The 22,868-nt window shown below is 39.7% G+C and overlaps 1 protein-coding gene across 1 annotated transcript in view; it reads left to right on the top strand.

Moving 5' to 3' along the window:
* Nucleotides 1-22,868, top strand: part of LOC146331061 (copine-9-like) — a 295,949-nt gene that overhangs the window by 175,071 nt on the left and 98,010 nt on the right. The gene's annotated exons all lie outside the window — the stretch shown is intronic.

The raw sequence follows: 22,868 nt of genomic DNA on the forward strand, positions 1-22,868 counted from the left end.
AAAGAGTGCTTATCCCTTAACTTATCCCTTAATGTACAACTTTGAGTGAGTCTTCAACAGGTTCATTGACATCTTCAGGTGATGAATTGGCTTGTAGGATAAGTTGTTGTTGGAGATAACTGGGCTGTTTATTGTGATATCTGGCCTGTGGTCTGTACTAGGAAGCAGGTTCAACATACCCAGGATATCTTTAGGTGTTTGAAGCATCTGACCAATCGCAAAACATTGACAAGTTTACTGTCAGCAGAGCGGCATATGTTACAAATGAGGAGCAGACTATAGTATAAGTCACATATGAAGAAAAAAGAGATCTGAACCATCATAATACAGACTGAAAGAAACACTCCTGCAGCTGCCACATCCAAGAAGGACAGCCAGAAAAACAAACAAAATAAAACCCTGCAGACTGTTTATAATAATAATGATAATATATTTATTCTATAGTGTGCTTTTCAGGATACTCAGACACTTTACATGATCACAGAACACGACATTAATCACACATTAAAAACAGTTCAATGCGTAAATGAATAGTCCTCACTGCGTCTCCAAAGCCTCTCATGCGCTCACATCTGGGTGTTTTCATGAGGGTGCCTGATGTTTTCAGCTGGAAAAAACACTGTGGACACAGGGCCTGAAAATATCACCGCTCCATTATTAGAGCACGAGTAGATCTGACTATAATTACATTTGTGTGGTCCATTAAATTATGTGGTGCATATGTGTATCTTAGAACAGTTTTAGTCTTATTCTTTCAGCAGCACTCAGTGATGTCAAGCTGACTCAGGAGAGAAATAGATCATTTAATACCTTTGATGATCGTCTGTCTGTCCTCTGATCTGCAGACTGATCATCAAATGTATTAAATGATGTAATTGTGAGTGTGATCAAATGTACTTAATGCACCAGTTGGTCAGAGCGCGGTATAAAACAAACATGGAAGCAAATAAATATAAAAACAGAATTCAAAGTGCTCAGCAGTCCTGAAAGTTACCTCACTAACCACAAATCCTGCTTCATAGTACAGGCCCCTGGTTAGCTTAGCATTTTACTAGCATTAGCCTACACTCAGCCACTGAAACTCCTCACTAATATATTTAGTTTACCACAACAGTGTGTGACTTTTAGAAATATGTCTGAAACCTTAGTATGAAAACAAACCAAAAAACAGTGGTGCTAACAACAACAACAACAACAACAACAACAACAACAGCAACAACGACAACGACAACAATAACAAACAGGAAGGACATCCTGTGTGTTTCCTCTGTGATGTCAGGAACAGTGCTGCCCTGGTGACTGACTGACAGGCTGCAGGTTGTAAGGACGGTTTGAGACCAGAGACAGAGGGATTTTTATTTCATGTGGTGTGTAAAATACTCTAAATAATTAACAGAATAATTGAAATGAAAAACAATGTTGATATTGATGAGTTTAAATGTATTATTTAAATTTTTCATTATTATGTTTTATGGATGGATGGACAAAACAACTCCACTCCAAGAAAGAGGTCTCCATGGTTTCTATTAAGTGACACGGGACATAAATCAGACTGGGTCCAAATTATATTTTGTCTAATGGTCCTGTTCTATTGCTGCAGGTCCTCGGGTCTCTTTCAGATCTGGTCTCTGTTTTTTCGGAAACCGATTTAAGCCAGTTGTGTTAGGGTAGGTTATCCACAGGGCCAGTCGCAAATCAAGTTAAACATTTTGGATCGCTGGTGTGAGGCTCTACTTTCACTTCATTTACTCCTTCATTCATAGGTTAGAGGGGAGCCTATCCTGCCTCGCCTTCACACACACACACACACACACACACACACACACACACACACACACACACACACACACAGATGAATAAATAGACTTTCTTTTTCAGTTTGGTAGCAGGCTGCTGCTCGTTATCTAATTACTATCAGAGAGAGCAATGGAACAAAAGAGACAGGGTATAGAGATGTCTGTGTCAAGTGCAGCCTTTAATTGGTGGGAAAGAAAGAAGAAGAGGGAAGTAGTGCTGTAACCTACTTTAATCCCTTTTTTCTCTGCCTTTTTCTTTATTTTCTTCCTTCATTCATTGGCTACTGGCTACCTGTACACCCACACAATAAAGCAGCTATTGTCAGGGCATTCAGGAAAATGGTGCGATTAAAGTGGTATTACACATGACCTTCTCTTTTTGACGGTGTGCTGCAATTACCTGAGATTACTTTTCTTGGAATTTTTGCCGATGACTCTTTAGTTGCTGTTGGGGTTGTTGGTTTCTTTGTCTGTTCAGTAATGGTGGCTGTCACCGCTCATGCTAAATCCCCAGCAGTGTTGGGGAAGCTACTTTGAGAGCAAAGCTTTGCAAGCTACCAATTACTTCACACTGGAGGAAGTTGAACTACAGTGAAGTTACCCCAGGGAGAAGTCTAGTTTGGTGAACTAAAGCTGCTTAGAAAAAGTGGTTCAAACTTAAAATGTACACGTTCCAAAATTAGAACAAAATATAAAACAAAAACATCACGTACCAGCAGGAAATGCCACTCAAAAGAAGTTATTGCAAAAAGTTCCCTAATGTTTTGTTCATACATCAAAAAGCATTATTTATGGGGATGCACTGTCCATCAGTCAGTCAAAAGCAATGGTTTAATTTAACTGTCCTTTTATGGCCCCTAATTCACACGGTGGACATTTTCCTCTGATGTCACACTCAATGTTGGAAGCTCAAATGTTGCACTGCTGTGTTCTACATTCAAATTGTTCTAATTTCACTGCTTCCTGACTGATCAGCATTTGAAAAGACAATGGATTGTTCAAATCTGGAGGGACATTGGACTATATTTCACTCTAAAACCACATATTTGATAACCCATCAGGTACAGCGGCTAACATCAGCGTTCAGCCACTTCCTAGCTGACGTTAACACTTGATAGGAGATGTGTAAATTAATTCTGAAATATCAAAGCACATCTTGAACACGTTTATTTAACCCTGAAAGGAAAACATACTAGATGTGATCAAGCTTGTGAGGGAATGTTAGAAATGATCTGGTTAAACATGTAACAAAACGTTATGTGACATTTAGGGCTGCAACTACCAATTATTTTTGATTAATCAGTTGATCGTTTTCTTGAATAACTGATTAATATTTGTTTGCTTTAAAATGTCAGAAAATGTTGAAAATGTAAATCTGTGTTATCCAAAGCCAAAGATGACGTCCTCAAATGTCTTCTTTACTCACAACCCAAATATATTTTGTTTGGTATTACAGAGGAGTAAAGAAACCCTGAAAATATGCACCTTTGAGAAGCGGAAATTAGAGAATTTTGACATTTTTCATAAAAAATTGCACAGACCAATTAATTATCAAAATACTCTGCGATTAATTTAATGTTTGATTAACAATCAATTAATTTTTGCAGCTCTAGTCACTGGAACAAATTTTTGTGTGATGTTCATACAGATTACATCCAACAGAAAAGTGTGTTACAAGCACTTAAGCAGTGTGTGTCTTGTGTGTCAGTAGTGATGTTGGTAACGTTAGCTAGGAAGTGTCTGGATGCTAACATTGTCTGTTGTCTCACAGTAGCTAATGGGTTATCAAATATGTTGTTTAACTTGAAATATGGTCCCATGTCCCTCCAGATTTTCACTGTCCATTATCTTTTCAGTTGCTGATCAGCTGGGAAGCAGTGAAATCATAAAGACTTGTCTGATTCTCTACATTTGTATAACTTGCAACCTGGAACACAGCAGTAAAACATTTAATCTTCACACCCTGTGAAGTCAGAGGAAAATTATGAATATGGTGAATTGTTTGTAATTTCAGTCCTTAAAGTGATAGTTCACCCAAAAATGAAAAATCACTCAATATCTCCTCACTCCTGTGCTGATGTGAGGATGGATGAAGATCTCCAGTTCACAAAACACTCCTGGAGCTTAAGCAGAAAACAGCGTTGCAGCCAAATCCAGTACAATTGAAGTGGATGGTGAGCAGTTTTAAAATGTAAAAACAGAACACAAAAAAACACAAAATGTCTCCATGTCTGTAAACTGCAACATTAAAATTTGATCCAAAAAGACGCCATTTACACCATGTTTTTAGCCTAAATGTCAACTGTAGCCTCTCAGACCTGATCCGCGTGCGTGCCGAAGTCCTCTGACATTTTCTTCTTTGTTGAAAGTTTGCAAAGTCAACTCTTTGCGTAACAAGTCACTATTTCTGAGCAGATCTTGTCTGAGTCTCTTCCAGGTAGCATGTAAACACAGGTGTGAAGGTATCGTGAGATTTCGTATATCTCATGTCGCGCTGCTTGAGTGAGAGCTTGTGTACCCACTTCAGGCGTGTACACGAGGATCAGGTCTGAAAAAAAAAGGCCAAAAAGTCCTTTCACTACTTGAATCACAATGCAAATGTGAATGGAGTTGAACTGTTCACTGCTCCCCAACACTGATCTCCAGTACTTCATCTGTAATGTAACTAAAAGTATAAATTTTGCAGTGTGTTAGAGAAATGTACAAATGTGTGCAGAACTTTCCCAAGAAAGACCCCAGACACCAGTGTGGAGGTGTTTTGATACGTTCATGTAAAGCCCATGCTGCACCATCTACATGAAAATGGATACAGAAAAGAACATTGAGTGAGAGTGTTTCCTCCTCATGCATACAGAACAACACATATATACGTACAGATCATACAGGATGTATACACCTATTGAGCCAAGTGTGATAGGGTGAAAATGAGTCAAATGAGTGATGTGTAGCAATTTTATTTTCATTGTGTATGCATGATTTTTTTGCAGTCTACACACCTACAACATTGTTCAAGTTAACCATGAAAAACAGGGCAAACCAAAATACACATATGGGAAGATCTGTGTCCACTTACAGTGCCTGTATTTACATTATAACATATGGATCTAATTCTCATACGTGGGACATTAGTTAAAGCAGTAACACTTGACAGTGTAACACAGTTATAATGGTCTCATTACAGCTGATGTCAAAACCACCCACACATGACGATATAATGTATTGTTAACACATGAAGCTAAAGAGTTTTTTTTTTTTTGGTTTGTTTGATAAATAGGCCTGCTACGATGTGTTCATGACAGGATATGTTGTCTTGGTTAATTCTAATTACACAATTGCTTGAATGACACGTGATGACAACACAATATCATCATCATAAAGACTCCTTCAGGTTCATGACAGGTGTCGTGTCAGTCTTATGCTTACCCTTTCAAATAAAATCTTACCGTTAAAGTCACCAGTTGAGAATTTTTGAAAGACAAATGTCTCTTGGCACCTCTTGAGGTAGAATCAAAACTGATAATGTGGCAAACAATACATGCCCCTCCATGGATCTGACAGGGTTTCCTGAGAACAATAAACTGTGCCACATAAACTGCCACAATATTTACAGGGTTTTTGCAAACAAAATTAAAGTCATTAGAGTAATATAAATATTGTAATATATATAAACATACAGATTGTACACATAGTGTCTCTAAAGTATCTCGTCCCAAACTTAGGGGAGGTCATTGGATATAGAATGAGGTTGCAAGGAAACAGCTAAAAGAAAAAGTAATTTTTTGGTCAGAAAATATAACTTAAATTAAGTACATAAAAAAGTGTTTTAAAAATGTACATTTAAATCATAAATCATGAAAAAATAAATCACTCGAATTATGTAACATGACCCTATAACTTTATGAACCGTGAACCTTTGACATAGCATTCAGTGCAGTTGTCTATGTGGCCAAAGAAACAAGCCTTCCTTTGACGCTCGATAAGCTAGCAAGTTAGCAAAAGTTTGACTGGGTGATTGACCCCATCCAGAGTGATGTGATATCCACAAATCTTCCTTTCAGCGCCATCAGACTGCTGATTGAGCTGGATTTTGTGTTCTCGTTCTGATGTACCAGTGCAGGCTAGATACTGAAGGTGAGATTAAATGCAAACTCTTGACTACAGCTGTACCTTTAGGCTGCAGTGCAACGTGCAAGCACATTTCATTAGACATATGAGCTCATATTAGCATGTGATAACATACTGTGTATACTGTGTCCATCAGTTTGTGGACTACTCAGGTTTGGCACTATGGGGGTTGCAATTTTGACCTTCTGCAACCAGAGCATGTGCAGTATTGACAAGATCAGGGTGCTGGTGGGTGATGGACTGTGACTTGAGCAGTGCTTGGTCAAATGCCAGCCTGCCTGGTCAAAAAGTTACTCGTATTACAGCTAAACAGTACATTAAATTATGTTTCTGAAAAGTTTAGAAATAGCAAATGTAGTAACAGAACCTCGATCCGTATTTGAGCAGCGCTGCCTAGTTTTACACCTTGTCCCAACTGCATGTGGCTCAAGTGAGTGTCAGTAACAAAATGCATTGTTCTCTATGAGAACGTCCTAACTGGCTGCAGGACGATGCGATGTGGCGCTCTGTTTTGAACAGTAATTTTGTCTCACGCATATTCTTATTTATTGCTGTCGCTCTTGTTGCAAGCACTGCAAAACGGGTGATTGATGAAGCTGAGATGAGGTGTTAGCTACATGATACCTCTTCATTTAACAAGAAAAACCTAAATAAAGTGTTTAATAACTGGTCGGAGATCAGCAGGGAGCTGCTTATCAAGATAAATGTGCCTCACTAATACCAGCTGATTGCTGCTGGCTATATTATTTGTCATTTCCAGTAGGAAACATCCAAATATTCTAATATAAAACTTGTGTTTTCTGTACAAATGTGGGAGCAAGTACTCACCCACCTTTCACTTGAGCTGTTACGTCTCTCTCTACCAGCTGACTGGTGTCGCAGGATGAGAAATTGACTTATTAAAATGTGAACGCCAGCCAGACACTGACAGATAGATGTTCAAATTCACCTTCATCATCATCGTCATCATTTCTTGTCTGGAACACTTTGATACTTTACCAGCATTTTGCTGGCGGTTGCTTCTAATTTTCCGCCCTGTATGTTGTTTGATTAGGCAGCGGTGTGCTGCTGGAGCGCACCAGAGCGATACTCCGCCACTGTTTTTTCTTCCAGTGAGAAAATAAAATAAATGAAATGTTTGCAGTCTACATGATATTATAATAATCTCTTTTGTACGCATCACTAAAGCGTTCAGCCTGGATCAGACAGAGTGAGAGGCGTGCTTTCAAGTAGTTTTGATGAATGTGATGGAGACTCTGAGTAGAAAGCAGCAGAAAGTCAGTTAAACATTTGATCATCCTCTGTCACCACACTACATATTCAAACGGATTCATTGTGGACAGAGAGCATCCGATGTGACATGACAGTCTGACACCAGCATACAGTTAGGACAGGGTTTTACAGTTTGATCTGATTTTCTTGTGTGTCACACTGGGTGGACTCACTAAGAATGACTTGTCAATCATATGGCAACTTCACCCCAAAGCGTTCCCTGCTTTACGGTGTGTTTTACTCTAAATGGGGCTATAATTTACACACGCTCTACAGAAGACGACTTGTAACTAGCGACTGGGACCAAAAAACTCATTATGAAACTGTGTACCATGATTGTAAATCAAGTGAGAAGTAGGGTCATTTTGCCTGCAGGGTACATCCACCTGTTCCTCCAAGTCATAAATGGATCACCAGATTTTTTTTTCTGACCTGCCTCTCTGGGCTCTCATATAATTCTGAAACAACAGCACAAATGTAATTTCAGTCTGGTAGCTTGAAAAATTGAGAAGGTCATGATCTGGTGTCACCAGAGTTCTAGTGGTATTCATCCGACCCCGCCAAGCAAACCAAACTAGAGAAGTGATGTTCAAATGAATGTTGTTTTGAGTGAACATGTCCTTATCGTTTCCTAACCGCAATTTTCGTGTCTGATCGTACCTCACACACTTGCCAACTCTTACCTACTTCAATTCCTTTCTATGCTTCCCACTTATCATCAACGTGACTCACATCCCCTCTGCCTATTCCCAAATGCAGACCTCTTCCCTTCTCTCCTCCCTCCGTCCCCGGCTCTCTCCGGAGAACATGAAAGCCTTTCATCAGAGAGCTGTGTAATTGAATGAGCTGCTCATGCTGTCAGTCGCCCTGTCGCCCTGTCATCCCCATCAGTGGGTGACAGGAGAGAAAAGGATGGAGGGTGTGTGTGTGTGTGTGTGGCAGAGGCCAATGTTACCGGTTACCCAGCCACCTCCTCCTCCCTTATCCCCCTTCTCCTCTCCTATTCCCTGCCTCGTAATGAAAATGAACAGCAGTGTTCCCATGCAGAAGGCTCCACAGGGAGAGACACTTTGACAGGGGGACAACCTCACACATCGCCAGGAACGGACACACACATGTGATGGCTGTATTCATATTTATGTGCATGCATATTTATGTGTACACACACTGACACACAAATGTACTCATGTCACTGCTCCTCCATGTCCACGTCTCTATGACAGAGAGCTGAGCTGCAGAGAGTAGGTGTTGCTGGGCAGATTTGGTAACGTCAAAAGTTCCTCTGCTGCCTGTAAGACCTGTCATAAAATCTCTCTGTTGTCACACAGTGTGTTTGGAGAAAACTGAAGCAGTGTGGAAAAACTATGAGGAAATCCTGAAGTTCAAAGAGAAAATCGACACCTCGCTTCTGCTGCTCCGACACCTTTCAGTTAGAGCCTGAGGCTACTGCAGCCGAGTAAACACCGAGGTTCAAGTACGTTTCAGAGAGATTCAGATGACCTGCAGATGCTGAGCATGCCGTGTAAAAGGGAGACATTTTAGTCATTTAACAGTGAAGCTTCAACCTTGATGACCCAATTCAGCTTCTCTGAGTTCTCTCTGAACGAGTACCTCGAGAGCGAACACTTGTGACTACATATGAAGTGGAGGAAAATAAACACTGTTTACTTCCTCATCCTTTGGAAGGCCACAGTGAGATCCCTCCATTATCCCTATCCTTGGCAGCTTGTTGAGTCTCCCACAATCTTAAAGGGATAGTATGCCAACTTAAGGATGGGTTTACGGTTTTAGTCTGCAAAACACTGCTGGAGTTTCACAGGAAAACAGTGTTGCAGAATCTCCCAATCAATGGAAGTGAATGGTGACCAGTTTTCAAACAAACAGGAAAAAAAAAAGCATAAAATGCCTCCATACTGCTCATCTGGTGTGATCTAAGTCTTGACTTCAAATGTCATTAGCACCATGTTTTAGCCTGAATCTTCACTGTAGATCTTTAGCTTGGAGCCACGTTTACATGCACACTGTCAGAACTGGTTGTATGTGGTGTGTCAGTGTGCAAGCAGCATGTCGCGACTTTAGGAGACTTGGAATACACCAGATGATCATTAAGGAGGCATTTAATTTTTTTTTCATCTGTGTTTTTTCATTAGAAAAGTGGTCACCATTCACTTTAGTTGTTAAGGAGATTCTGCAACACTGTTTTCCTGTGAAACTCCAGCAGTGTTTTGGGGACTTTAAACCTGACCTTCAATCAGCATGAGGGTGGGTAGATAATTACTGAATTTTCATTTTGGGGTGAACTGTCCCTTAAGTTTATCTTATCTTTATGCTTATCTTATTAATTGATGTTTAGAGCCTGTCCACACATGTATTAGAAATGGGCCACATGAGAACTCCCCAAGAGTAAAGCCAAAGCTTCTCGATTGCTTTCTGGTGGTTTTCATCTTCCAAAGATGGTTTCTATCATTTTAGGTAGCTCTTATCAGGCTGATGTTCACTCAAGTCTTAATTTTTCTGATCAGTTTCATTTTAATCAGTTATTTGATGATACAAAACAGGGGTTTCATGCCATGATTGACAGCCGAGCTCTGCACGCGATTGCGTCAGCTGGCTGTGTGGACGGGAATACAAAAGTGTGGCTCCAATGCTGGTCACTACTGCGCAGACTCTGGCTCCAAATATTGTCACCTGTGCAAGAACACTCATCTTAACTCAACTTAATTTTTGTACAGTGAGGAAGTGCAGCCGTGGCACACATCTTTATTTCTGTCATTGCATTTTCTAAGGCTGCAGAATTGACACTTTCTGCTTAGTTGGCTGATTGGTTGGTCAATATACTCTTGTCTGACCAAATTCTCACTGTTACCGTCATAGCAATGCTTCCTAATCCATTATTCTCAGGGGTGGAAGCAGATCAGATGTGTTTTATTTTTGAGTGACAGGCTATTTACTGAACATTTATTTGGCTCCAAACTTTAGAGGACCGAGCATATGAACATAATGTAAGATAGCAGGAATTAAAAATTTAATAATGCAGACATTTCCCACTTTGTCTTGAGTCCAGGTTTGTTCCATGTCAGTCCATATTATGATAGCAAACATGCTTTTAGTTCACTAGCCACCAAAACAGGAAGAGAAAACATATTTTAACCAACAGTTAATCATAATCTTCAGTCTGATTTCAGGAAAACATTGCAAATATTTTCTTACAGCCCTAATCAGGACAGCTGCACTGGCCAGCCCAGAGACAGAGAGGAGGCTAAGATGGTTGAAATACGCTTTCAGGATTTGGAACTGACCCCAAACATGACTTATTACCTGTCATATTACCTTTAGCCCACAGGAAGAAAAATTCCTTAAGGTAACAAATAAAATAGTACAATAGCCTCCAAGTGTATTCACCTGGCTTTCTTTAATGCCAGAAGGAACAATTCATGCAGCCCTCCATCATTAGAAACATGATAGGTCTGTATACTGTATATTACACCTGTTCTATATGTGTCCATCACATGCTGACACCTCATCTCTCAGGAATTCTCCCAAATCAAGCTATTATTTTTATGATCAATGATATGTCACCATGGCAACAACTCATCCGTAGTGAAGCCAGGGTCACAGATGTGGCACTGCTCCCAGAGCCGTCACACTGACCACAGAGGACATCTCTATCTCTGTTGAGTGGACGTGATGAGGACTGGCCTATATGGGGCAAACTGCTGGAGGCCATCACTGCAGCCTGATGACAGGCTCAGAGGAGGGTGCTCTATTTTCTCCATTTAGAAAGACTTCAAAGGTGGAAATTACATCATAAAATATATTTCTCTTATCTGCTGAAGCAGTTACACAGTGGAGTTCTTAGTATGTGCTGCAGCTATACATGAAGCCAAAAGATGTTAAAAATGAAAGTGTTTAATGATAAATTATCCAAAAACTATATCCTGATACCTTCACTTTCTACATTTTTTAAAATGTCCTGTAATTTTGATAAATGATAATGATAAATTAACAAGAATATTGGACATCATGTCTGTAACGTTTTTATGTTATTACCTATGAACTGAAAATTAAGTTATGTATTATTTATTTTAAATAAAAAGCCGTAGGCTGATGAAGAGATTGCATAAAATGACCTGAGCAGCAGCACAAACAAAAGAAACATAATTTATTAATGTATCTTTATTAAATATTCATCTTTATGCTGATGATGCCATTGTTTAATTATCTGTTGCCGACATGATTAAACTGTGAAGAAGTCTCTACAATGCTACTTCACATCAAGTAAAGCTCTGACGGCAATGAAAATAAAACTGAAAATAAAGCAGTAAAACCAAAATAATCCATTTCGCCTGTAAAGGATAGGCCCTGTTCAACTTCAGCAATTTTTTAGGGACTCAGAAACTTTACCTGCATTTTCACCAAGGAACCATTCTCTAGTTTTGTTTCCTGGGCTATAATTCCTACCCCTAAGTAGTATCCACTAATCTCCTTTTCTTCAAATATTTAGTAACAACCTACCTATTCTTTATAATATTCAGCATTAGGAGGTGAATTTCACCCTTGTGTCCTATCAAGTACATTCCAACATGGTCTCATAGCAGTTTGTGAAATTGTCATGAAGTTTGAATCTATAGATTGGTGATGATGTGGACACAATTTTCTTGACTTTTCGTAACACTCAGCATGACTTTCAAACAGAAGAATAATGCACTATTGTCCTCATTCTGCAATTATTAATTAAAATGCAGTGTTCAGTTACACTTCCAAAGTAAGTTTAGACAGGTTTAGGCACCAAAACTACTTGGTTAGGTTTAAGTAAGAATAATGGTTTGGGTTAGTATAACTACTGTCAGCAGTGGCTCTTAGTCTCACATGGCATTCAAACCCTGGTCTCCTATGTGAAAGTCCTGTGTTTGACACACATCCACCCTGTCCTCCTCCTAGTGTGGACTTTCTTGCCCTTGATACTACATTTGTCCTTTTCCTCAAAGTTGTGCTGACTGTCACAAAGAAAATTTGACAATTTGTGTCCATGTACACACATCTAAAGAAAGTGATTGCATTTAATGATTATTACACCAGCTCCTGTGATACTGGCTTGTACGTTCACAGTGGACATTTCCACAGTGCACAGTTTATGTCTGATGCCAAAGTTGAGAGTGAATGCAGGAAGTACTGCGTTGAGTAAGGCATAGAGGTTGGGTTAATGGGTGGTTGTGTTGTGCTTAACCATACCACACCATAGTTGGTATGCCAACACATACTCACTCCTGATTTTTCAAATACAGCAGCATGGTCGGTGGCTGTACGCTTCGAACTATGATGCTGCTGATACCGTAGCCTCAGTTCTGCACATGCAGGATGTAATGTAACTTATATACATTATGTAAGTTAAAAAGACACGAACCCCTCTCTGGATGAAAGTCCTATTTGTTTGGTTCATCTATCGACTGCACTTCCTGCATACAGACTTTTTATGTGATGTCACCTGACCTCAACAGCACATCGAACCATAATGTTATAATGTTATAAGAAGTGATGTACCTGCAGCGCCATGGTTTGAAACATAGGGGCATTGACCAATCTGCTGTATTTAACACTGTGGGAGTGAGAACAGGCTGGATGTGTACAGACATTGTAATTGAAATCATTTTAAAATGACATTAAACTTTAAAGAACATTGCCACCAAAGGCAATTCAGGGTTTTGCACAATTGTCCGGTGTTAATGTTCTGAATCAATGGGATTTCTTTAATTGCTACTGACTATTAATCAACAGTCCTTTAGCTGACATTACAGACAGACATAGCAATTCATAAAGACTGTTGTTAGCGTGGCTAAAAAAAAAATCATTGCAGCTTTGCTGGCAGGCAGGTTTTTGTGAGTGATTTCAGTTTCCCTTTTCAAATCTGCTTCTCCTGTGAAGCGACAAGAGTTTATTTCTTCTCCTTCCAAAATCATGTCTCAAATATTATGAAGGACTTTTTAAGTTCTTATTTAATTAGTGAGTTTGGCTCCTGAGAGTGACTGTGACATCATTTTTCATTGCTCTTGTCAACTGCGCCTGTCTCTTCTTTCTCACTTTCTTACATACTGCTCTGCTTGCCGACTTCATGATTTATTCATATAGATCATTTCATATGTACGGACATTCTGGTGTGCTGTCGTACTTTTTGTCCTCCAAGCAGCACAATGGAAGGGACTTTTTATGGTCTCAGAAAAGTTTTTGTTGAAGTTCAGTTCTGAATTAAGGCCTGATCTTTGTTGACTTTAAACCGTTGGGTGGGCTCCGGCTTTATTTTGAGAAGCCTGCAGTGGTAGAGCAGGCAGCACTGTCAATCACAGAGTTAATGTACAGTAGCTAATGGCATTAGCTAATGCCTTTAGCTAACTGAAGATAAAAACAAACTCACTTTCCATTACAAGTCTGAGTAACTGCTTCTGAAACAGGCTCTGTTGCAAGAACGATAACCAACTTTTCCTCCATTTTCTTTGTTTACAACATATTTTAACAAAGTATGAAACATCTGTTTTCATTTCATATACCTACCTGTATCTGTATATGCTTTATATATACACACACACGTGTCCACAGTTAACTGATAAAACTGTTCTCTGGGCAGGAGCCCTCTGGTTAATGAAGCGTCTTGGGTCTACAGTATATGCTTTTTCATGTCACTTTGACCTCATTCTGCTGGTTACATTATTGTACATTGGTGCTCTTCTAAATTAATATTCATTATGATGCTGCTGTCTTGGCCTGGTTTGCTTTGAAAAAATACTTTTTTAAACCTCGCTGGGACTAACCTGGTTAAAATGAAGGTACAAAAAAAACAAAAAGATTAATCTCAACCCTCTCGTGATGTATTTGATTTGCATATAATTAACAATAATCAGGAATATATTAGCTCATCTAGAGCAAAGTTCAGCTCAAATGAGAACATCAGTAACATGATTATTTCAGTGTAGAAAAAGTCTAAAAAACTGTAAGGAGGAAGAGGAGCTAGACTGTGTTAATGATGTCAAAGCCAAAGTCAAAGTTATCATCATATTATACATTATAAAGTTCTCATTATTGTAGACCTTTAAAGTTATCATTTTAGATATTATAACTTTTTCACTTTTCAAAAAGAGGTAAAGCTCCCACTTGTACATCATTCAATTAGATGAAACTTTGCAATTAGTTGATATGTTTTATTGATGGCATTTGAAGTCCTGTTTAATCTTTGATCATGAATACTGGATGAGCATTGTTAATGATCTGCTGTCTGATGTATATCACTGTTAAAGCAGATCTGTGCAGCTGTCCCCATTTCTCTGCTTTCTACATCTGTTGCTGAAAGATGAAAGCTCCACCTTTGTAAAAACCCTCGCTCAAAGATTTTTAGATCTGAGAGACTTTTAAGCTTTGTGTGTAGTGATAACATGACTTGCAAATGTATGAAGGGTCTGGTATCCCTTACATGCCAAAGGCATTTCAAGCTATAATTGACATTCTTTGTGCAGCTGGTAATAAATCTTTAACCAAGTTTTTTTTTTTCACCTGCGTTTATTAAATAGACTTCAGGTTTTTTTTTAACTTGGTTTTTATTTTGTAGGTCTATCAGCTATGATAAAACTGTACTTAAGTAATTGCAGAGAGGTGAGCAGTCAGTCAGTTTGCAAACAAACCAAGAGTTTAGCCAGATTAGCTTCTGCCTTCTGGCTGGATCACAGCAAGGCAGAGCCAGCACTAAAAATGTGACTGAGTGATGAAGTTCCACCACTGGTCAGCTGAGTTTTCCCACTGGAAAATGGAGGACTCCAAGGTCCTTCAGGTTTATGAAAAGATCATGGTTAGGGTTAAACAGAACTGCAACAGAACTTGTGTACGATGTATAACTTTAAAAGAAATCAATATTTACTTTTGGTTTTACTCCTGAGTGAACAGCTTGTGTTTGTTTGACCCATCCATTGACTCCACCCCCTTCAGTTCCACCAGTTACGGCTGTGTCGTGTTACGGCTGCACCGCAGCAGCTGGACCTGTTAGCTGCCATTCTACACAGGGCTTGTTATTCCACCAGCAGCGCCTTGACGCATCCCAGACACGGCTCTGCTCCGCTCCACTTCAAATTCAAGCCAAGTCTATTTTTGAAAGATTCCATGTCAATTAGCATGGAGCAGATCGAGTAGGCAGAAAAAGTAGAGAGAAACTGGTCAGTTTTCAAAATAAAAGACCCCGTGCAGACTTGCGATCATAAAGACAGATAGAAAACAAACTATTTAACTATGTAACCTACTTCTCCATGGTAGAAGCACAAAGAGCAAGAAAAGAGGACCAAATCAACAAAATCTGAGCAACACAACATGATGAGGCGGGCAAGACGCTCCACTGCTGAGATGTTTCTGAAACACTGCTGATGGAGGCTGCAGACATGTGGAGGACAGATCAAAAGACTGGCGCAGACATGTTGCGTCTAGTGGAATAAACCACTAAGGCTTTGCAAGCGCAGCACTGAAGACCTTTAGTCTATGCTCACTTACTATGATGGCCACACCTCAGTCTCACTTAGTGTATGAGTTGAGCTATGACTGGACAGTCAGCTCCCAAAAAACAGTATTTTAAACCACCATCCACACACACACACACACACACACACACATGAAAAAAATCAATAAACTGTTCAATGTTTCACAGCACAACAGTGCATCAAAGAACATCATATGCCCACAGATGGCACAGAGACAGTATAATACCTGATATTTACCATGATAGAATGAAAGTGGAAAACAACAGAAAACCTACTGCTGTGAGAAACAGAGAAAACAGCTCACCATGTGCCGAGAGGCATGAGAGAGAGAGAGAGAGAGAGAGAGAGAGAGAGAGAGAGAGAGAGAGCGCCCCAAATAACAATCACTGACAAAACACTCGATACAGAGTGAGTCATAGAAAAAACGAGACGTCCCACAGATAGAAACCTATGAAAGAGCAGAGGGAGTTAATAGATAATTAGAATGAGCTCTCTTTCAAATAAAACATTTTAAGATACAGTATGAGTGGAAGCTATTGTGTTTGCTGCTTTTGTAACTAATATGCTGTTCAGAGGGGGCTGTGGCTCAGGCAGAGTGGGTCGACCACTGATCAGAAGGTCAGCGACTCAATCAGCGGCTCACACAGTTTGCATGTCAAAGTAACTTTGGGCAAAACACTGAAACCAAAGTTGCTCTCGACGGTTGTGCCATCAGTGTGCATTTGTGTGTGAATGGGTGAGCATAGAATCATTATGGGCCCCTTTAGAATAGAAAGTGCTGTATCACTCCTGATGAGCAGACTGTCACCTCTTTTGTGTTTGAATGGGTGAATGTTGACATGTTTTGTAAAGTGCTTTGAATAAAAGATACTTGGTAAGCGCTATATGACTGCAGTCTATTTACTTTAAGAGGAAACATTACAATGACCACTACAGAAAATTGCAGATGACCATTTTTTAAAGATTATTTTTTGGGCTTTTCCCTTTTTTTTTTGATAGGGACAGCTGGAGATATGACAGGAAAGGGGGTAGAGAATGGACCAGCGACCACTGCAGAGGACTAACAGCCTCAGTACATGGGGCATGAGCTCTCCAAACTGAGCTATAGGGGCGCCCCGCAGATGAATATTCACTAGTAGATACTAGGAATTTGCGTTATAGACACTACTACTGACCTGACATGGTTCAGCCATATACTGGGTTTTAACCTAGTCTTGTGAGTTGTCACGCCACAGTGTCTCCCTATTGGCTGGTTGTCAGGCTAGGGGGTAGGCTTACTTGTTAACACAGTGTATGTTAGCGTGAAAAGTGCCAAAGTAGCTACAGAAGACAATGGGGAGCAGCAGTGACCACCGAGTGAAGAGAGATGTTTGGTTGACTGCTTTGTCAAAAGGACCATTACAACTAGGGTTGCAAATTTTGTGCGTTTTCCTTAACTGATAGTTGAACTTGTTAACAGTAAATTAATAATACGATACAACATACTTTTTCCCCTCATTTGAAGTGATATTTGAACAAGTCTAATGGCAAATTTGTTATATGAAACATTAATTCATGTTGCACCAAACCAGACTGTATGAAAACTTGTGAGCTCTGGAGAAATGCTACACAAGACATACATTTTCAGTCAATACATTATTTGCATCCCTAATTAAAACCAGCCCGTCCTCACCAGAAAAAATGTTTGTGTTGGTTGAAAGTGCAAGCAACTTAATCTGAATATGTTCATGTATTGTTAGGTGGCACCTCCTAGTGGACGTAGTAAGTGTGACAGGGGAAAGGGAGTGAGACAGAGATGATTGGTTGGCTCAAACAAGCACAAGACTTTACCTAGGAGACTAGTGGTCGGGTCCTGTGTGAACATGGAGTTATTTATAGTTTTGAGTAACTAAAAACGTATTTATGGATGAGACTTCTTTTCTATGAGTGACATCACTTTCATCATGTGACATACATAACATTGTTGTTTTAATCCATGATCTTTGACTGTTTTACAGCGTAAACCATAACGTGAGTTATGTCACTTGACCTACATAACATAGTTAAGGTTTGGTAAGCCTGTCGCTGTGGGTACTCTCTGCTGGTAAAATATGTTGTTTTGGGTGTAACTGACAGTCAAATTATTCTGGTGTTTAGGTACGAGTATGTGTTATTACAGTACAGTACAACAGTAATTTGGGGTAATAATTTTATTATTTGCTGTTGTTTTCTCTACCAAATAAATTGGACTGACCTGGAGGTTTGTTCACTGCCTGCCTCACCTCTCACCTGTTTCAAACCAGTATGCCAAGTTTATAATGCCAGCTTTACTTTTTTCTTCAAAAAATAAAGTACAGAATTTAAGTAAAAGCAAAGAGTATTTTAGTATATTCACTTAATTACTCTCTATACTCTCTATCTTACTTACCCTTGCATGAATACTGAATATCCTACCTCAGTCATTTCAGTCACACACCCCCACATTAAAGACACTGTACACCATCACCTATTACAAAACCATCCAGGCGTTGCACTGATATCAAAGACATTTATCAATTATACAACACAGGGTTGTACAACAAAATTAGAGTTGTGGTTCTTTTGTAACACACACAAAATACAACACAATTCACAGTTCTTTTGAAAGTGCTGCATTTACAGTCATTTTCATGCATTTAGAGCTCTGACAGGGATCTCCTGCACTGCTCACACAGTCAGGAGGCTGATGGCTTGCTGCCCACATTCACTGGTGAAAGCCCTGATTAGTCATGTTGTATACTCTCTCTCTCTCCACAAGTATATGATGTCCTTACACGGCCACAGGGACGTTATATAATATTCATGTAATCCTGAGAAATTCAGCTGTACATAACTCAACCTAATTTTCCACTGTTTGCTTTACTGTTTGCTCTCAGTTGATGGAGTGAGATGAGCATAGCACTGTGTCAGACACCACAGTTTTCTGGTCAAATAGACTTGAGTGCTCTCTGGGGCATCAGAGGCAGAAAAGATAATCCTGCATTCAAAAATGCTTCAAGTGAAAGCAAAACTGTCTTTCAGACAATTTAACATTTAGCAGATATAGATTTTTTACCTGGCAACAGCAGTATTATTAAGTAATATCTTATTTAAATCTTAAGTCTCACTCTGCTGATTAATTTGTAGACAGTACAGTTGAATAAAAAGTACAATATTTCCCTCTGAAAAGTAGTCTAGGAAAAGTAGGAAGTCTCCCAAAATAATAATACTCAAGTAAATGAGCAATAACTGGATATATCTTTAATAACCTATTAAGACTGTTTCCCTTGTAATACAAATCCTCGTTTATTTTTGGCTCAAGATTTCTTTTCATGTTGATCTTTTTTCTTGCTGTCTTGAGAAATAGAGGAATCAAAGGATTATACTGCATCAGTGACAGTCACGGTTTGAGAGATTTGCTGCTCAGCAGAAGAAATCACCGCAGGAAGAAACTTTTTCAAATTTTGATTCTTCTAGCTTTGGCACCCAGAGGGGCAGCACCACTTCACTTTCAACTTTTTCACAGTAAGAGTCAGTTGTACTGTTTCAGATGAGTTTGGTGGTGAGCAGGCATCATTTCCCCAGTTGTGCCCTTTCTTAGATAAGCTTGGCTTAAGATGAACCCAGGAAATGCTGCCTCTGTTTTTGGTGTCGTGCAGTGTTAAACTCATTCTGAGGGCTGGGTCACACCAGCATGTGTAACAGACAATTAATTTCAATTGTCTTGTTCTAATCAGTGGATTTTCACACAGAGATAAAGAAAATTTATTCCTTGTTCAATTTTGGTGAACTTCGTTTGTGACATTATTCTTTTGTAGACCATCATTATGTGAGATGTTAGGAAACTGAGGGTGTCCAAGACTTAAAATGGACAAATCTAACACATTAGTTGAGATGCAGACCCCCAAAGTATAGTCTAGTAAGCAAGCTTCTGACTTAAGGGCCACAAGGAATGATCACTGTCATACTTAAATGAAAAAAAAAGTCTGTTGGTTAGATACTGGAAACGAACAGTCCATCCTCACCAGAAAAGCAGCTATATTGGCCAACGATGCAAGCAGTTTATTATGACCAATATTTATGGTTGTTTGTTATGTGGCAACATCTAGTGGCCATAGTAATTATGACAGGAGCAGTAAGAAGCTGGAACAGGTGAGGTGGATTGATGGCTCAAATGAACACATGACTTCAGGACACTTGGAATTGTGTCCTGTGTGAACTCATAAGTCAGTCTTGACTTATTTAAAGTTTTAAGTTACATAACTTTCATGACTTAACCCAAACCATGATCTTTTCCAAACCTGACTGAGTAGTTTTGGTGCCTAAACCTAACCAAACTGGAACCATTTCATAACATTAACTACACGTTTAAAGTCAGATGGCTTATGTCACATGACTTACATGACATGCTTAAGGTTCAGTACACCTGTCATTGATATCCTCCACCGACAACTGACCTGTCATTTAAGTATGAGGATGTGTTGTTGTTTTTGACAGATTGGGGTGGTGTAATGAAATAACACTATAATGCTGCATTATGGGAAATGTGGGATGTAGTGTTCTTGGAGCGTGACCCACATGAGTGACTACATCCACTCCACCGACTGTGACCATTCATTTTCATGTTTGTTTCTGGCAAGACATTAGACATTTACCTGGCAGGGCCTGATGAAAAGAAGTTGCATTGTGGAAATGTAGGATCCAGCGTTCTGCCACACAATGAAAAAAGCATGAATTATCACATTAGCTCCCCAGTCAATAGGAAAGCTTAGTTTGCAAATCTCAGTATAATTATTTGGCAGCTCTATCGAAACTACTCTGGGAAGGAGAGACCGTGTTAATGTTCCTTGACTCTTTCTTCTCGCTGTAAGATGTTTCCATGTGTGGGCATCAATTGACATATGTCAAATCATATGAAAGTCCATGACATGCTTAATATGTGTATGTAGCCTGGTGGACTAATGATTGGTGCAAAATTAAATAGCAAAAACATAGATTTGGCTCATGGTTTGGGTTTGGATCACAAATTTGGCAGTAACAATCAGTTTAAGGTGGGGTCTTAGAGACACAAGTGGCTGAGGCTTAGTTGTCAGACTGTGGGGAACTCAGGATCTTGTGGGGTCTGACAGCTTTGTGTGGTCCAAAAGGCTGGAACCCACAAGTTTGAAGGACTGTCTGAGAATATATATATGTTAAGGTTAGGGTTAGACAATGATTAGGGAGAGGGGCGAGGGAATGCTTTGACAATGTTATGACAATGTTATGTCATTGATGGTCCCTGCGAATTTAGTAAAGCAAGTGTGTGTGTGTGTGTGTGTGTGTGTGTGTGTGTGTGTGTGTGTGTGTGTGTGTGTGTGTGTGTGTGTGTGTGAAAGCTTGTATAACATGTGTGGGAGTGGGGACTCACATCAGGCAGTTGAAGATGTGGGAGGAGGACAAGAAACGTGTGGGAAAACTCCTGCTTAAGGACTTAACACACACACAGAAGCACATACAGTACATCCACACACACTTTCTTTTAGGACTTCCATCTTTAAGTTATTTTCTTCATCTTTGCTGTATTGATTTCTTCCATCCTGCTATGCTTCTGCTCCAGTCGAATAGCTGCAGCTTGACCACCAAAGGTTTTGGTAGCAGTGTAGCGACAGGAATGGGGAATAGGAAACCAGTGGCATTATGTGTGTGCACCTGTGCCGTACTACAGGCATCCCCATAGCCCCACCTGACCATGCAAAAGTCATTATCAAAGCGATTGCTGCCCGCAGAAGCTCATACATCACTGTTAGTGTTCTTCATTTAAGTAGGAGGCTCAGAAGAGATTGATTAAAAATAAAATCACACTGAGAGGAAGGGAGTATAGGAATTAATTCTTGTTTCAAGTGAAGATATTTGAGTTTTACCTGCCCTCATGCAGCAGGCGTTACGTGACTGCATTCACAAAAGAGGTGGAGGAATGGACACTTGACTGACAAATGTGAAACCACGGTTCAAGGTCACAGCAAACAGTCTCTCAAGGAGACTATATTGTGTCTGTGTGCAATATTATCATCTGTGGTTACCTCCAGCATAATAGATTCTGTGCCTGTGTTCTGGTGTGTTTGTGCCTGCGTGTGTGTCATGGATGTTTATGGCGACATCCTTGAATCTCAGCCGGCATTTTAATCACTGTGCAGCATCAGGCGGCCTGCTTGCAGCAGCGCGGCCTCAAGTGGATGGAACGAATCGCCATGTCGTGTTGTTAGGTAGAGTGTGACTTGTAGCCATGGGGAATTTTTCAAGTGGATGATAAGGGTTTTCCAACTTCTTTTTCCGGGTTTGACTTGACTCGAAAACTTTTAATTATGCAGCTTTTTTCCTGTAAGTATGTAATCCCCTCACGCACAGAGTTTGAGATATTCCGGACCATTCAGAGGGAAAACCTTTCACAGATGTGGTCTCATGAGATAGGACCAGAGCAAAGATCAGAGCAATGCAGAAATAGTGATGATTATCATAAAATAGACACATTTTTACACAGAAGTAAATTAGGAAAGTTTAGAACTAAAAATTAATCAGTATCTGCATGAAAAACAAGAAAGAAGAAATATGTGAAACAGACAAATGGGACTCAAAACCACAATCACTGCTTTAGGAAACAAGTGCTTTATCCATTAGGCCACTGGGGACTTGAAAGATGCAGTTATACCAGTCCTGTTGACATACAGTGAGTTACACATAAAGCAACAATGTGGGATGGATTGTGTGTGGTTTTTAAATAACCTTACAATGGCCCCTGGTGCTGCTGCAACAGTAACAAAGACACAGAGTAAATCTCTTGGTTGTTGGTTTAATCCATGTCACATTTTGTCAGTCAGTGGAAGAGATAGCCCTGCTGCAGTAAAACACCAATAGCAGAGGATGGTTTTGCTAGATCATTGTGGGCTCAGCAGTCCACTGCTGAACTAGTGCCTAGTCCCTAGTCCCATTGGGCACTGTTTTCCAATCAGTGAAACCAGGTTACCCATAGTTAGCCAACATACATTAGTCTGCTAGTTGATATAGGCGTAATGATGATTATTGGTTGGATTATGCTGTTGACCTATTCAGAGTTAGTGATGTGTGTTTAATCCATATGACTGTGTCAGCCACTCAGAAGGCAGTTGAAGAGACACCACATTTCTAGTAAAACACT

The sequence above is a fragment of the Lutjanus erythropterus genome, chromosome 2 (assembly GCF_056507025.1).
Source record: "Lutjanus erythropterus isolate fLutEry1 chromosome 2, fLutEry1.hap2, whole genome shotgun sequence".
NCBI lineage: Eukaryota > Metazoa > Chordata > Actinopteri > Lutjaniformes > Lutjanidae > Lutjanus > Lutjanus erythropterus.